The 18,551-nt window shown below is 38.3% G+C and overlaps 1 long non-coding RNA gene across 3 annotated transcripts in view; it reads left to right on the forward strand.

Annotated features, from left to right (window-relative positions):
• The window catches only part of LOC121095272, a 192,353-nt gene that overhangs the window by 81,812 nt on the left and 91,990 nt on the right, over positions 1-18,551 (forward strand). For all 3 annotated transcript variants that reach the window (XR_005830042.1, XR_005830041.1, XR_005830043.1), the window contains exon 5: positions 9,623-9,722. This is a non-coding gene — a long non-coding RNA (uncharacterized LOC121095272). The remainder of the gene's footprint in view (positions 1-9,622; positions 9,723-18,551) is intronic.

An 18,551-nucleotide genomic window follows, 5' to 3' on the forward strand; every position in this document is an offset into this window, starting at 1 on the left:
AAAGACTGTGGCTCAAGTAGGATGAGAATAATACTGAACATAATAAAACCCCCACTAAGTTATAACTTGCATGAAATAGATATACCACATGAGATTCCACAAAAATGAGGCTCATTATGTTTTTTTTCCTTCTAAGTACTTAATGAAATTCCAGATCTCACTTCTGCAAGATATCATTGTTTTGGGTTTTTTTGTCTAAAAATAAGGAAAAGCAAACAAATAATTGTAGCAAATCTAAGTTTGCATAATATGGAGTAAAAAAGTGTAAGTCGTTATTAACTCACTAGGGCAAACACTTCTTTAAATGATGCTTTGGTTCTCTCCCTGTAGCCAGGGTCAATGTCAGAGACTCAGCTGGAGTGGAAGGGATTGAGCAGTACATGACAATGTTCGTATTCTTTTTTTAATATGCAGGAATATGTAGGTCTTGTGTTTTCATAATTGTTATCTTGTATCAATAATAGAATAGAATAAGAGATTATTAATATAGAAGGATCTGTGTTTGAGCTGTTGGAAAACCTTTTGCCTTCAATATATGTTACAATGTCCTTCAAACAAAAGACAGAATAAATAAATTTGAGAAATCTTATACTATTCAGGACTTTATGGCTGCCTTGATAGTGTGAATATGGTTTCCTATATGTACGTACATACTCTGCAGTAAAACAGAATAAGAAAATCATGTGATTGCCCATGCAATACAAGGCTATTACTCTTTAACTGCCATGTACAACCTGACCCAGTTATTTCTTTGAAGCCATTAAAACTAATGGTATATGTAATCTAATTTTCTTTAAGTTAGATGCGCAATTACATATGAAAAATGAAGTTGGGAACACAAATGGAGACAGCTGGAGGCATCAGCTCAAACATACTATGGTCCCAATATTTTATTTGTGTTTATACTGTAGAGCTTACGTTTTTGAGTAAGATATGAAGTTTCACGTTTCCATACTGAAAGATAACTCCATAACTGTATTCCTATGTTTAAATTATGTAACTGGTGTATGACTGGTAAGACTTAGCAATTCTGACCCCCGAAATTTCTGAAACCAAAGGGTGAAGAGAATTTGGGCTGGCTTTTTGGAAGTATCCCTGTTTTGCGCATCCTGCTGCTGTTAGCTCTTTCTGAAGGCTAATTTCATTACCATTTCTTAATGGTTTACAAAATTTAACATTATGATGGTGATGATTACATAGTTTATATTATCAGCTATTTTTAACAGCTCCAAGAATGTAGATGTTTTAAAATGTAGCTACACTGTTACTGTGTCTATTGGATATAGACATTTCACCACTGGAAAGGCTACTTTTTTTTTTTTCAAAAAGTATAATCTTGATTTTTGAATGCATGGCAGGGATGATTTTTACTTTAGTTAGGCCTCTTGTATACTTCCTTGATTTGAGGCACTCTTTTGTCCTTCCCAAATTCATAAAGAATAATATATATAATACTTACTGTAATGAAAATATGTCATGAAAGATACATAAACATATTGGAAATGTTTTAATGAAAGCTGGAAGAATATGTGCCAAATATATTGAAAGAAATATGTACAGTTTATACATAGAAGTTCTTTGGGAGTTAAAGATTTATGTAATCCTTTTTAATTTTAATGTACGCCACTTGTTTGTAACAATTGCAGTTTTGTAATTGCAATTGTAAAATAAACAGAGTTTGTAAATTGCAGATTATGGAAAGAATGAATGTGTTTTTTCCAGTTATAAAAAGGTCATGATAACTGTATAATTACTGGTGATTTATGTGGTTTTCTATAAAATGTGAAATAAGTGGGAAGGAAAACTGTGCTTATTCCTTGCATTTGCCATTCTTATATGTGTTTTTTCCTCTTTTTCTCTAGAGGCATAAAAACATACCTATAGCCCTGTATTAGAAATATTTTGATATGTAGAAGTTATACGTGTATTACAGGTCCTGTCCAACCTGGAACATTAAGGCCCCATCCTTTCTGTGGGCTTGTAAGGAAAATCTGATAGGTGTCACATCAACATTAGCTCTTTCTAGTAGCTGTTGTAGTTTAACTGTTCAGGTGAGGAAACTGATTGATGAATTACAAGCAGCTGTCTACAGCTATAGAGGTCACCTCACTGAACCTGCTCCTCTTTTCCAGGCTAAGCAGGAACAGAGGTGTCTGTTGTCAACGGAATATTATGGAGCTTCCTACAGGCAGGATGTTGTTGTGGGATCTGTGCATGAAGCAGGGTATGTTTAAATAGTCTTTTATGACTATGTATTGTGATTTTTTTATAAAAATGTAGCTTCTTCTTACTAATGTTGTATATACCTCTGTGAATTCTGCAATATGTTTTTCGAAATTAGTGTTTCTCGTTGTTTGGGGAAGGGGCTTAGAGGTGGTTTGTAATAGTCTTTAACTTAAATTTGTTAAAATATTTATAATTTATGAATTCATTTCACTGATTAGTTTTGGAAGACAGTGAGCAGAACATAAATGTACATATATATATATATATATATGTACACACGCATGCCCCTAAACTCTTCTTTTGAAAGTTACATTCCGTGAAACTGAAGAGCCCTTCTTAGCAGATTTTCCTAGAAAGTTAAAAGCCTTGAGAACTGCTTGAAAATCTACAGTATTCATAAGAAAAGATACTAATACATCTGGGAAAATAAATTTTCAGTTATAAACCTATTCTAAGCTATGTTTAACATTATTTTAACAGACAAATATTCTGGTTTTTGATCACTAGCATATCCACTTTAGATGTGGATGTGTATATCCACTTTGACCAGTAGATAGCTATGTGAGAACTAAGTTCAGGATGATTTTTACACAGCAAGGTTTGCGCTACGGTGCCTAGAACAGTGTTAGGTACCTGTTATGGAGTCTAACAAGCTCAAATGAAGAGAACAGGAGTGCTTTGCTGGATTTAGGTCAACTTTATGAACAACTTCTGGAACCTGCTGTCAGATTTTTTTCAGCCCAGCCTGCCCTTAGTTCTTTCAGCAGTTACATTGCTATAATGGTAACTCTGAATCTTATTTCTTGAACTCTGTTACATAGCAGCATAGCTGATGTCTTCTTTCTCTTTCACCGCTCTCCCACAGAAAGAAAAAGGGTGAATAACCAAGTTTCAGATATTCATTGTGTTCTATAGCAAGCTGCTGTACTGAGTACTGTGCCTGTGTTACACATCTACAGGAAACCTATAGAATTCACTGTTATCACTCAAGAAATCAACTTGCCGTATGATCTATCTCTCCCAGGAAAGCCTAGTTCTAAACCCATTTTTTTTTTCCTTTTTGTGTTATGGTGCTTTGCTATATTATAAACTGTGGTAATTTCAGACTTTCCTTTGGAAAAAACCTTCATAATTTTAATTTCTTTGCCAGAGAAGAAAACAAGAAGCTTTGTGGAGGTCAGGTTGTGCTGTTTTTGGCCAAGTCTCTAGAAAACATGTATAGCTCGGTTGTACATCAATGGGGAGATATTATGGACCGATGTTTCATATTGAATATTCAGAAAATTAAGAGAACCTCTTCATTTCTGACTGTGGTGCCCTACCCAGGCTGTAATAGGGAGTGAAACATAATGTGAGGTGTTCCTCAGGATTAAAATCAATCACAGCTGAGTTTTGGGTGTTTTCCATATTCTGGAATTAAAAATGTTTAAATGAGCATAAGGAAGTGGGTGATGGTCTTTGTTGGGACTAGCCTGGAACAATTAGCTTAGAGGACTAGAGCCTGCAGATACTGCAAGTTAAATACTTCATTATTCAGTTTGTCTTAGTTCTTCGTGTGCTTGTGAAGTGATTGAATATGGTACCTATATAGCTGCACAGATTGGGAATTAGACCTACTTGGATATTTGTTGCAACTAAACCTAATCCATAACCACACTTTGTTCTTCAGAGACACTCACAATGAACTGCTGGCTGAATTGGAAATACTTGCCTGTCAATATACATGTATGTCGTTAACTCTTATGTTTTCCTGAACTAATCGGTAAGAAAATAAATTTTGACCTTGTATCATCCAGGTTGATTCTGTGTAAAGTCATTTTGATTTTCTGCAGCTGTTCCCTCACTGGGCCAGGATCAGGCTCCCTGCTGCCCCAGGAATTGCAGTGCTCCTGAGTCTTTACTGCAGGTGGGGCTCGGGGTGCTGCTGCAAACTAAATTAAAAGGCTGAGCGTGTGTTTTGTTGGGGTTTTTTTATACTGCTGTTGGAAATCCTGGAACTTTTGAGGCAGTTTTAGATATTTTGGGTATTCCATATGCTTAAAGCAGCATAATTTCTTAGCTAAGTCATAGCATGGCTACTGAAAGCAAGTCCCTTCCATCACTTTGTGCGGTGGGACTGTATTCCATGTGCCTTGTAGGCAGGTATGTAATCATATCATACAAGTGTATATTTTCAGTCCATAACTGTCAGTCATGTCAGTTCAATTTTTTGGCTTTCTCAAGCTTTGATATTGTTCCCAAATATTTGAAAGAAAATTTTTCTAGCACTGCATCGATTCTTTTTTTGTCTAAGAAATATGATTTTGAGAGCTATGGAAATGTTTTTTTCTAACTTGAAGCACATAAATAATTCACTTAACTCTGTTTTTATTACATTAAGAGGAACACTTGCTCGTTAGCAGGTACTGGGATCTTAGGTATCTATTGTAAATATAATTGCCATCTTGTATCAGTCCCTTTTTGAAAAAAAAAACAAAACCCTTCAGTTCTTTTTAAAATTTGGGATGACTTCTGCCTTGAGTGTACCTTTGTGTTACACCTGGACTGAGTGTGGAGTGAACATTTTTATGAAAATTTTAACCCTTTCTGTCAAAAGTGCTGCGTGTTTTTTTGTGAGAAGGAATACTTGTGGTTTTAATCTCAAAACTGCAGAGGAAGAGTAACTGCCAACAGGCAACTTCAGCAGGCAGAAACCTGCACCTTTTTTTGTTTCTATGAACCATTTTGGTCTTCAGAACAGCTGGTGGTGGATTTTTCTAATAGGTTTCATCATTTCAAGCAATAGTTCTGATTTTTATTTTAGGACTGTACTCTCTTGAGGTACTTAAGATGGATACATTATAATATGCTGAAATATATTTTCATCTTATGCATAAGAAGTCCAGATTGAATCGAATGTATTCCACACAAACAACACCACTACACTTAGGTTATTCATAGATCACAACAGAACTCAGCTATTGACTTTAGTATGAGCAGGAATAGGGCTTGAATAGCTTTTGTTTGAAACATCATGTATATGCTCATGTTCAATCAAAACTATATGTCAAATATATTACAGTCATAAAAATGTCTTCCAACACATTTGTATGTTGTACAATTAGTCTCAGTGTGTATTTTTTCAGCACTAGTTTTTCTGACAAGATTTTTTTCCCACTTCCTCCAATTAATAATACTTCTTTACAAGTCCCGTAGAAGAATTAATCAAGTAGTTAACAGCTCAGAGTCAACTGATAAAAGAAAAGCAAGGGGAGGTGGGTGGGTGTGCAGTTTGGGGAGGAGATGTGGTTGCACATAGAGCTGAGCTGCTAAGCGAGATGCTTATTTATTGGGTTTGGTGCAATTTTGACCTCTGATTTCTGGTTGCTTTGTATTTGATTGTTATCTGGTTTATGTTTAGTTCTTACTCCATCGCAAAATAGATGCAAGGTAAAAAGTTTGTTTTGCTGTGCAGTCCACCACCCTCCCCTGCAGTACACTGTGAATACTTGTCTAATCACTTGCATAATTCTGATGTATCTGGCTATTCATCTTAAATTGTCATTGAATCAAGCATTGCATGTGTGCAGACTGACTTAATTAAATCATATTTGACCAAACCATACTGTAGGTAAAGAAGCATATTCTGTGCTTTGTTTTTTTTTTTTTTAATAAAAAATGAGATAAACGAAGAGTACAACACACAATGCATTCTTGTCATAAGTGCTGTGCAGCACAATCTGCTGTAATCCTTCTGTGCTTGCACTCACAGGTTAGATTATTCTGAGGTGCCAGTGCTTACGTCTGTGGAATGCGAAGATATTACGTCATATGTCTACAGGGAATATAGGTCCTGATTTATAGATGAAGGTTGCTAGCTCTGATTTGAATACAAATTATTTTCTTTTTTTGTATGACATTAAAGGATAGTTATAGCTGTATACATACAGAAATGCTAACAATGATGTGTTTTTGGTGTACTTTGCTGGTTTAGGTGAATTCGAAACACCCAGGTGTCACCTAATGGTATATGTCCTGATTTTGGCTGGGATAGAGTTAAATTTTTTTCTAAGTAGCTGGCACAATGCTGTGGCTTGGATTTAGTATGAGAATAATGTTGATAACATCCTGATGTTTTAGTTGTTGTTAAGTAGTGCTTAACTTAAGTGAAGGACATTTCAAGTTTCCCATGCTCTGCCAGTGGGAAGGTGCACAAGACATTGGGAGGGGACACAGCCAGGACAGCCGACCCTAACTAGCCAAAGAGATATTCCATACTATAGAATGACATGCCCAGTATATAAATCTGGGGGAAGAAGGAAGAGGGGGGTGTTGGGATGTTTGGGGTTACTGCACTTTGTCCTCCCAAGTCACTGCTACGCGTGACAGAGCCCTGCTGTCCTGGGGGTGGCTGGGCACCTGCCTGCCCCTGGGGAGGGGGGAAGGGATTCCTCGCTTTGCTTCGCTTCCATGTGCGGCTTTTGCTTTGCCCATTAAACTGTCTTTATCTCAACCCACGGGTTTTCTCACTTCTACCCTTCCAATTCTCTCCCCCATCCCACTGGAGGGGAATGAGCGAGTGGCTGCGTGGGGCTGAGCTGCTGGCTGGGGTTAAACAGCAACAGTATAGTACCAACATTTTTTAGCTGTTTGTCTAGCAAGCTTTGCATTTGTTATCTGCCATTTTTAATCATGATTTCATAAATTATTTCATTGACAAAATTATGCATTGACTCTACATTTTGATTAGCGTTTTTCACCAATGGCCTGATTCTCCTCATAGATTACAGATGAAAGGTTCAATTTGGAGCATAGCTGAATGAACCTAGACTTTCAGTTAAAAACAGAGTTCAGTTTGTCTATTTTTTTTATTACTGAGATCAAACAGATATGTACATATAGATGTGTATATATATGTGTTTGTGTGTGTTATGTACTTAAAACAACAAACAAGAAATTCTTTGCATCCCATTTTCATACTTTTCAGTTCCTAAATATATTGAAAGATTTCAAACTTCTCTTCAGGGTTGAATTTTCTCTTTATTCTTTTGAGATAACTTTACAGATAAACTTTATGGGTGGTCTGTGTATCTGTATTGAGTTGTATTGCATCAAGGATGGAAACTATCTCTTGCACCAGTTCTGGGTAAATGCAGTGTGCTTGCAGCACGGAGAATTGAATAAAGATCTATGAGAACTGGAAGGCGTAGACGGCAGCTTCCAAACTGGTTCATATCAGCTATGTGAACTGGTTTACTTGAGCTGATTGAAGTAAATATATCTTTTTAAAAATACCTAAAACGTGGAATTCTAAGACTTTGATCTTAAAGTAGTTGCGATTTACATACAAACTTTTTTCAGCAAACTATCCCCATCTGGCCCTTAAACCAGTTTTGCTTTAAACCAGTTTCTTCTGTAAGAATGGGGTTAAACATATAGTTATCCTCTGGATTAAGGATGTTTTAAAGACTGTATTAAGTATTTAAATTTTCTTCTGAATCAAAAAGGACACTGAAATATCTGAAAAAAACTGGATGTATGTTGTTCTTGTACCATGTGGCAAGTAAAAAATATAGAAAACAGTCTAAATATTTTCTGAATAGGTTAAGATCTATCTAGCAGTAAATGGATTCACTTTAATTTTTTGTTCTTCCTGGGTGCTGTAATATTGAAGGGAAAGCAGAGATGTAGAATGGAAAGTTAACTCGGTGAGAATGAACAAGTGTTTGTTTCCCCTCTCAAAAGAATAATCTTGTTAACTTAAATGATAAAGGACTTCCAATTAATATTCAGGTTTTTTTGGAGCAGTGATTTTTTTTTTTTTTTTAAGTAAATCAGAAAGTACAAATTGTTGTTGCTTTCTCTGTTAAGACCTGTTTGCTGTGATCCAGGCCTGTGACTTGTATTTTTATTGTCCTTTACCCCTATAATGGTTAAAGGGTTGGATCAAAGGGAAGGAAGTTCTTTCAGCAGTGCCAGGCATTTAGAACTTCTCTCCTTGTTGCTTAGGTGTTTTGACAGGGTTTTCTCCTCCACTTCAGACTCCGTTCTTGTCAAGCACGTTGTGGTGCTGGCTACCTGCTGCTTTCCACCATCCATGGGTTGCAAAGGATGGGATGAAAGACCCTGTTCATTGAAACCAAATTTGCTGGGAGGAAAACTTGTTCCCAGTCACAGAGAAGAGGACTTGTCCTTCACGTTTTCTTCTTCGAATGTGTCAGGGTCAGGCAGTATGGGCAGTATCTTCCCTCTGGAGGTTTTCCTTTGGATCACCTGTTCTCAGCTGCAGAAGATGCTGGATAAGGATATCCTTAAGGCTTAACACCCTTGTGGCTTTTCAGCCAGAGCCCTTTCAAGCTGTAGGAGACGTGCTAGACTGGGACATGATTATAACTGTCTTTTGTGAGGTGATGTAAAACGAAATCACTCTTGCTGTCCTCACAGGATGCAAACTACCGAAATGTTATATTTCCTTTTTTGGTACCTTTTTTAAAAAAGAAAAAAAAGGGAGCACAAAAAGTAAGCATTGCAGTAATGAAAGTCAGTGCCGTATGCAGTGTTAATCCTTACCTATAGAGCATCTAAAAAGGTGTCAGCATATATATGCTGATATATGAAGCTCAGTGCCCGTATAGAGAAAGCCCTGAATTTTGTGTTGGCCTTGCATTTCTTCAGTTGTTATGCTGAAAGCACCATTTTTTTCATATGAAAGACAAATAGTTGCTGTGAGCCTAAAATATGAAGTACAGAAGTTAAAAGTTGTGAAATATCTGATGGGTTTAAGGAATGTCAGGCTTTGTGTAACAGATACTTTAGAACATTGTATTCAAGACCATCTTATAAACTAGAAGCCTTTTCAGATTTGGTATTTTTTTCATACAGTGGTATGGTACTTCAAGTGAACAAAATACCAAGATTATAATGCTACCTTTTCCCTTCAATAGCAGTAGCTATGGAGTTTTCAAATGCCTCCTTACTCTCTTTTAAGGCAAAAACTTTCAGAGGAATGCTGACAGTTGTGCACAGTATCTACGTCTAGCAAATACTGTGACAGGCTCTGCAGAGCAAAGGAATGGATGCTGATAGCCCTGCAATCTCTCTAAATGCAATTTGGAAGGTTTTACTTGGTTGACTTGTGTGTACTCTGTAGCCTGAATGCCTTATTTGTGGTTGGAGAACATCAGATGTGTTGCTCTAACGCAATGTTCTGCTTAGCTTCATTCGAAGAGAATCCAGTTTCATGCTCCAAGACATGGGATGAAATGGAGTGTGAGAAGTGGGAATAGCTAGGAGATCTGCCTCGACGGTGCTTATCTAGCTCTAAATAAAAATGCTAATGTGGATGCATTCAGATAATTACTGAGAGTTGATTGTTGTTTTCTTTGGCATCTTTAACTTGCATATATTTGTTTTTCAGGTATATGAAGGTGACAAAAGCACATGGGAAGAAGTACTTTATTAAAGAAAAGTAACTGGGAAATTACTCTGAGAATCAATCCAAAGCTATTATTAAAAGGGTAAGTAAATGACCACTTTGAATTCAAGTATTAGATGGCTCAGAATTAAATGATTTCAGGCTTTCACTTAGAAAAATCGGGCTTTTACAGCTTTGGTGACCACTAGGATTACCACAGGGAATCAATATGTAGGGCTATTCCTACGCCACAGTGGTAGCAATTGCCAGGTGCTTGCTGTGCTCAGACATCCGAGAGAGTCATGACACGGATGCACAGGAAGGAATCTCAGAGGGCAAGTGACAATAGGACTCAAGCCCTCGTACAAGCTTCTGCTGGCACTTCTCCTCCATAGGTAGCTAACGATCTTAATGGGCTTCTTTCTATCAATTGACTTTGAGTAAGCAGCTGATTTACCTCCTGCTGTGTTTTCTTAGCTCATTCCTTGCATAGCTGGCATATTTTTTGGTGAAAATAATGTGTACAAAACCTCTTTATTCCTTGTCTAACCAGGTGGTCATATAATATCACTTTGTTAATTTGAATTTTGTATCCAGATGTACGTATTTGGTTTTGAAAATGATTGCATTTTCTTTTGTGCCCCTTCTGGCAACTGCTTTTCAAAAAAGTGGTAAATGCTTGACACTTTCATGGTAACTATAATACTTTCTTCCAATTTGATGGGAACATTAACTTACAGGGCTGTTCTGATAGGATAGCCTATTCTATAGTCCAACCCTTATGCAGAGAGATGTTTAAAAGCTCTGTTGTCAACACAGAGTTGGTCAGATGAGAGTTTTTGTGTAAATTCCCATGTTTTCTGTAAGTAGGTGTCTTTCCTTAATCTGAAGTTCATTGTTGTATCAGTAACATTGGCTCCAGGGAAGCCTAGAGTAGAATCTACTGCAACTGATCTATGCTCAAGTAAGACTACTGGAAAAAAAACAGAATGAATGGATCCATTAAAGAATTAGTATTTGAATCAAATTGCTCTGGCATCATTGAAACACCATCATCCAAAAAAGCTAACTAGTGATCATTCTTGTTATATGTTGAAAATTCATCTGCTTTGAAAGCAGCTGGCAGAAGCTGGCTCCATTCCTGAAGCTCTTTATTGAAAACCTCTTTAAGCTAGAGACAAATCTCTCTTTTCTTTCTGAGAGTGTTTTTCAGTGGTGATAACTTCTGGCAAACCACAAAAATTTGTCCAAAATTTATTTTTAAATTGCAGTCAGGGCTATATCCACATTCCTGTATAAACTAGTTTTGAATGTAGTTTTTATCAGTAGTTCTGTTTCATACAGTGTTCTTCAGAATCGAGTGTCTATAGGAGTATTTATTGTAGCCAAGTCAAAATACTAAGTTGTTACTCAAGATGACAAAAAGCCTAGATCAACTGAAAACTGACATCTGAGACTTCCTATGTCAATTATCATGAACCAAGTACACTGAGTGAGATCTCTTGGGAGGGGAAAATAATCTAATAAATGCATACTTTAAGGTGTTTGAAAGCAGCTTATTGCCGAGTTCAATAAATAAGCAATAACAACAGAAAGAACATGGAGCTGCTACTTTTGAAATATTCTGTGTTTGTGATGCCTTGTGCTTTCATTCCTTCCCTGGTGGGACTTTTCATTTCGTTCTGCTTGTCCCTTTTTTTGTTTCTGGGAGAACAGTTCTACCCAGAGATCTACTAACAGAGACTCAGGGACAGATACAAAAACACTGTATCAGAGTTGATTAGTATTCCCATAATTGTTTTAGTAAACAAGGGTTTCCCTGTTACGTGACTGATCTCTGTTGTTTAGTTTTATTTCTCTAGATTAAGATTTACCTTTGAAAGCTTCACCACTAGTGCTACCTTTTGTTTCCAAAGTTGATGTGAGAAGAACCTGAGGTTAAATAATTCCACTCGCAGATGTGAATAGGTTAATCCAAGAACTGCTTGAAGGGATTATACTGTGAAAATATGTACCTGTAAAATTCAATTTGTCTAATCCAAAATTGTTTCTTCTCTGTCAATGTTTCACCACTGTTCAGTTTCTGTCACTGTTCTTCATTTTTGCAGCACAGTTTCCTTTACGGTGTGTTATTAACACTTTCGTTAGAGATATTATTAAACTTTGCAGCTGTTAATGTCAATTTTGCCCTATCAGTACTGCAAACAGTGGAAGTTATTCTTGCAAGCCATCAGCATCAGGCTTGTTTTAAGCAGATCTTCTCAAAGCCACGTGGCATGTGCTGGATTACCACTACTCGTTCCAACAGCATCTGGGTTCGCTGGGGCTGGGATGATGTTAATGTCTGCACACTTAGACAAACCTATTTTACACTGAATGGAACCCACCAAGAGTTCTCAAATGCTTATATCTCAGTTGAAGGGCAGTGACAAATAGCTTAGACTATTAAATCTTAAATTATTTTTTTGTGGATGGAGTATGTGACGACCTCTACACAGCATGACTATGACATGAAATTGTCGAGGGATGCTTATGAATAAAGATACCTTTCATATGAACACGTTTAGATGCTTTAAGATACTGTTCATCATTCTCAGATGCTCGATTTGCAGCCAGAAAACCAAGAAAGGTAGGTGAGCTCAGGATTTTGCTCAGTGATTCCTACTTGATGTACAGTCCTTCCCTTGCAAAGATACCAGTCGCTTTACAGCTTTTGTCTAGTAAAAATTCATCACGTTATTACGTAATCATTAAAAAAAATAAATACATGCTGCTTTGTTTTCCAAATTGTACCTGATTTGTACTACTTTTGTCTGCTAGATTAAACATCCCTTTATATAGGGAGTCAATGCACCACTCGATGTCAATGAAACCTGTGTTATTGTAGACGAATGATCCTACATTTTACTGTAAAGGTCTCTGGGGATGGAACCCCTTGTTGAAACAACAGGGATTGCTACCTATAAGCCCTTTTATTCTGGAATCTGAGTTGATTAAAGTTCAAATGGAAGATTATTTATTTATTTCCTCCACACATAAAAGGCACATAAAACAAGTAGTAAAAATAGGAAAGGACCCCATGATCTTATTTACACTTTGATCTTTTCTTGATGGTTTCTTGAAGTTCATGTCAGTTTCTTTACTATTCTGTATGTAACATGCTCTATCCTTCCCTGTAAATTTCCTTGCTGGTATATTTGCTTTTATTGATGTACCTGTGATTTCCCCTCACTGTTTGTGCAAACTAATCTTCCTTTTTTTAAACATTTTAACACTTGGCATCTACAATCCTACATTCACAGTGGGGAAAAAGTAGCCTTTGTCTAGCAGGGAGACCAGGATGAATTTGGCAATCCCATACCTCCTTCCATTGGAGAGTTATTTCTCCTCCCTGTCCAGGAATAAAATAATACATTGGATATACCTCTGGAGGTTTAGGTGACCTGCTTGTCATTCAAAGCCCTCTGTAGCCCAGGTCTTGGTGCCAGTCCTGGTAAGCTACCTGCTAGAGTAGAGGGAACGTGGTTTTGTTCACAGCTCAGTCAATGTATGTAAGGGTTGCAGACCTCTGCCCATAAATGGTGGCTGATAAGGCTCCAGTGTCCTCACACTCAATGGTTCCAAAATTCTGAAGAGGTTTGTTAAGACCTCGGTCTTTGTAACTGCTTAAATATGATGTTCAGGGTTTTCACCATCCCAGCCCTTGGGCCTGGGGCCACCATTGTGGTCGTTTGCCATTTCAAATGCTAGTGAAAGGATTTTGAATTGAAACCATGTTGATTAAGGTGGTGGAAGAAGTCTAGCTCTTATGGTAGATCTTTCTTCTGCTGGTGGGTTGGTTTGGTTTTTAGCACAGGGTATTCCTAGAGGTGACATGTAGATACGTCTCGTGCTTTTTTCCTGACTTCATTTTAAAACAAATAAAACTATTTGGTTTTCCCTTAAGATTTGCATCTCTAAGAACGAATCTGTCGAAATCTTGACAGGACAAGAAGTGGGTTTATATTTTTCCTGTTGTCTCAAGTGGTTTGTTTGTGGTGAGTTTCCTGAGGGGAGGACTTAAATGGTGTCAGATAAGCTCAACTGGTGGAAAGATGAGGAAGGATAAGGCACAGATGTGCCTTGCATGAATACTTCATAGAAAAAAGCTCCTCATTATTCCATCAGGAGATGTATTGGCAATCATGGTTGCGTCATCAGTAGTCGATGTGTTGTCTATATATCTCATTATTCCAATGTTTTAATGATAATAAAATAATATTTTTGCATGGAAATTACATTTTTGCATTGGAATTCATGCTACAATACTCCTATGTAAAAGACAGTGATGGCTGGTTGGGTTTTAGTCTCTGCTAATAGCAATGAAATACCTAATAATTTGGTTGTCTAAGCTGTTGATGTTATCAACAGAGAGAAAGAGAGAGTGATGCAAAATATCTTGTTTATCCTAAAACCAGTGTGAATTGTCCCAGGTAGGTGCCGATGTCATCTCATGGATTATAGAAAAATCTTTAACAACTTGCTTAGAGTAGATGACCCAACTTTTAAAATCTCATTTCTTCTAAATGAGCCAAGAACTCCTTTTAACCCAGCAGCCGAAATAGCTGTAGTGGCTACCGAAATTTAAATTGTCATGCCTCCGTTTGGTAACTGGATGGAGCAAAATGCACTATCCATAGCTTTCTACTTTATCTTTTCCTATATAGATATCTGATATATAAACCAGTGATTCAACTAAACTTAAACACGTTTATAGAAAAACTTGGATTTCAAACAAATGCATTTTTTGTATTACTACAGACTGAAGAAGCATATAAGATTAAGTGAACAAAAAATGTAACTTTATTAGGGTATTATATTTCTCTTTCCATGAGTAATTGTTGGATACTTCAAAGATAGAACTGATTAATATTAATTAATTCACAGGTATCAGAATACCAAGGCAACTGGTGTACCAGTCTGGAAAACATTGTTTGGTGTCTGGTGTTCGCTTCCAGTAGCTTCCCACAATCGTGGAACTGAATTATTTAAGAATTTGGAAGCCTATATATGTGTATATCCCCTTCCCCTTTCTTGAGCTCAGATGGGAAATTTAATATGGGTAACTTATGGATTTGATCTATTGCTCTGCCTAACCAGCCTTCCCCTTAGCATTCATTCCCAATGTGCCTGTGCTGGGTGAGGCTGGGGGACAACGTGACGCAGCGGGCAGGTGGGATGGGCACGGTGCATGGGAACGCTTTGTCCAGTGATGGAGCTGGTTTAGTCCTGGCCCTCCGCACTTGGTCCACATGTTACTGCCCCCTTCTCTCTTATCCTAAGAAAAAAACGAGACCCAAAGGATCCATTTTCTAGCCTAATCCATCACATGGCTAAGGAATAAGTTGCAAAAGTGAGGAAGCGGAGGTTTTTGGGCAAGGAGGAGAGCATGGAGAGCAGAGGGGGCGATGAGAGCTTGCACCAGGCCTGTGGCTGGAGCCCCCCCCAAGTACATGTAACCGCACGTCGGGGGTCGGCAGCGTTTGCAGACACGGCTTTGTAGCCAGAGGGTGGCGAAAGGCGGAGGGCTTGGGACTCGGACCCACCTGCCGGCGCCGTGCGGGGGGGCAGCCGGCGTGCGGCAGCGGGGCTGGAGCCGGGCGGCCGTCGGGGGTGAAGCGGCCCGGCCGGGGGCTCGCCGGCGGCCCCGCGGGGACGGGGACGGGGGTGGCCGTGTGGGGGGTGGCCGTGTGGCGGCCGGCGGGGGCCCGGCTGGCGGGGGCGGTGCTGGCTCGCGGTCCTGGCGCCCCCCCTGCCGGCCGCCCCGCGCCCGTCCCGCCGGCCGCCCTCCCGCTGCCGGTGCCCCTCGCCCCCCGCCCGTCGGTGGGGGAGGGCAGGCAGCGAACCCCGCTTTTCCCGGAGGGTGAGGCCGGATAAATCAATACCGATATTGCGTTGATCCAGACTGCAGGCAGGGCTGGGGGCTCGGGGCCGCCAGCAGCGGCCCCCCTGCTCAGCCCAGGCGCCGGGAAGTTTGATAACCTCCAGGTAAAACGCCCTTCGGTTTTTGTTTTAAATTCCAATAAAATTTGCGAGGCCTGCGTTTGAGGCGGGCTTGTTTGCGGGATATGACATCTCTGTGTCTACTCTCCGTCTTAATGCCTTGTCAGGGCCCGTGATGCCTGCCTGTCAGCGCAGCGAGAGGGATTTTTTCATGTCTGAATAGTCACCTTAATGATAGCAGATGGAAACGCCGCAGGGGGCCCGAGCCCATCACACTGTCATTGTCACAGGCTGCCCTGACCTGCTTCCACTCCTCTATTTTTTTGTCCCTTTTTAAAGGAGAAATGGATGGTAATTGAAAAGGATCTTAAGCGAGACTCGGGGAGCTGCGGCCAACGCGATTCCCCGCGCTCTCCCTCTGTTTGCACAAATAAAGCCTTAACCTCTTAAGCACCGATCAGAGCCGAAGGGAAGCCAAACTGGTAAAGCTTTCCATGGACTGGCCCACCGAAGCATTGCCGTCCCCCCTTGGGACACACCCCAGCCGTGCCACAGCCTCCCCGTGCTTGGCGTCCTTGTAATTCTGTGGGCGTATCCTTCTTTGCATAGAATTATCCATTTCCTATGGAAAAATGTATATGCGCCATCAGTTTGTTGCTGTGCGATGTGTTTTGGTCATACAGAAGTACTGTGAAGTTCTGCGTTGTTGGCAGGAAACTTCTAGATTCGCATCTAAAACTAGTTGTGAATTCGTGAATTGACTGTTTGCATTAACACTTTGGGGCTATTTCTTATTAAGTTTCTCTAACCCGATGAACAAAAATTGTGTTAAATTACAGTCAGTTAGACTATAGGTTTTGGTTCTGTAGTAATTATTTTATTTTAACCCCCCACCCTTAAAGTCATTAAAACTTCAGAAAAGTGATGTGTCAGTGGAATACTGAAAGAGAATTTTAGTTCTATACAGGCTTTTGTTAAATATCACATAATACTAAAATATTCTTCATGTTCCTAGAGGAAAAGTCAAAAGCTATCCATATTACTGGATCACAAGTAAACTTGGGAAAAGTGAGAACCGTGATGTCCTACAGTGGAAGTACGAGTTCTGAAGTGTCGAAAAAGCTTTGTAAATGGATTTGAATGTCCTTTCTGCCATGCAGAAGGAACATCCTTTTTCCAATTTTAAACCTTAAAATAGGTTTAAACTATTATTTTTTTGTAGCCCAAATACTTTTCATAATTCTGGTTTCTTAAATGTCTGTTTTAGCAGCTTCAGAACTATTTAGCCACATCTTTTGCTGAAATACATAAAACATTCTTAAGTTAAAATAACATCATATGCTAATTATCTCCATTGCTACTCAGAAGCTAAATAAAAATGAAGAATAGCATCAAAGCTAGGTTAATTTCTTAATCTTGAATAAAAACAAGCTAAGGGTGCAGGAGGAATAGTGAAGTAAATTAAATAATTCTGTAGAGTATTCCATTTAAATGAAAATGGCATGCTATGAGAATTAAAGGCTTTTTAGGTACTGAAAGGTGAGATCAGACTTTCTGGTTTTGTTTGTTGTGGTTTTGGTGGTTTGGTGGTTTTTTTTGGTTTGTTTGTTTTTTTTTTTTTTCCCTTCCAGAATCACCTTGAAATGTTTAAATCTGATTAAATGAAATGTATTAAGTGACTGTGCACTTTTGAAAAAACTACCAAGTACCTGTCTAAATCCTTAAGCAATGAGTTACCTTTAAAAAGTCTTAATTGATTTTTAAAAATGCCTGTGCCAAATCTGTGTTCAGTAATACTCTAGGTAAATTCAGACTCAATTAAAACTGGGAAGTAATCTTCAAAATACTCAGTGGCCCATCTTCCAGTCATTGTTCATAAAAGATTCTAATTGAAATATATTATTCCTTTTATTTTACTTTCTTATTTATATAGGCCAATTTGACTGAATTTCATGTATCAGAAAAGGATGGCTTTGGCTATCCTTATATCCATACTCAAATGACAAGCTTTAAACAAACAAACAAAATACTAGTTAGTAATTTAATGGAAAAATTGAAGGTGGACTATAACATGATTATTAAAGGAATGGTTGCAGTAGTTGGATTTCAAAACTAGTTTTACTCCCCGCCCAACACCCCCCCCCCCCCCCCAATCTATGATGGATTTACTTAAAGGACCATAATGTATTGTGCAAATAACACATTTTATACAACTTATTTTTATTTTACATGTGTTGGTGTGTGTTTCTTACTGTATTATGAAGTTATTTTCAGACCATTAAATAATTCTTACTATAAAGTCAAATTGGCAACTAATACTGGCTAATGTGTCCAGAGTAAATTAAAAGTAGTTTTATTCGGTTTTTAAGTTGAGCTGCCCTCCCAATACCCCTGAAGTCAAAACCAAACATACCAAATAAACCCAGGGAAAAAAAGAGGATTTAAAAACCAATAGCCTCCTCCCCAAAAATGCAAGAAGCCCTTCAACCGTTAACCTTGATTTCTGATTATCTGCCTGAAATACCCAAATTGACAACAGGAAAATAAATGCCAGCGTAGTGGAAACCATTTATGCACAAAATACTAGAAAATGTACACAGTGGAAAATGTTGAAGGAAAAGACATACAAGTTTTTTTTCCACCCTTATCTGAATAATACCTATCTTAGCTGTCACTTGTATCTGAAAATAATCAATGAATTTAAGACGAGTCCTTACGATACCCTTAATAAAAAGAAAACACTTTGTTCCTACTTTTAGTTTCTAACAGACTGAATGTTTTCAGATATATAACTATCTAAGAGGTCATCTAACACTAACAGCCTTCAGTGGATACTTCGGCACTGTAGTTCAGGTAAATAATATTAAAATATGCTTAATTTCCTAATATTTTATCTAAAGATGTATATAACACTTATAAATCACGAATAGTAACCAGCCATCACCTTTAT

This window comes from Falco naumanni, chromosome 10, assembly GCF_017639655.2.
Source record: "Falco naumanni isolate bFalNau1 chromosome 10, bFalNau1.pat, whole genome shotgun sequence".
In the NCBI taxonomy this organism is placed as follows: Eukaryota; Metazoa; Chordata; class Aves; order Falconiformes; family Falconidae; genus Falco; species Falco naumanni.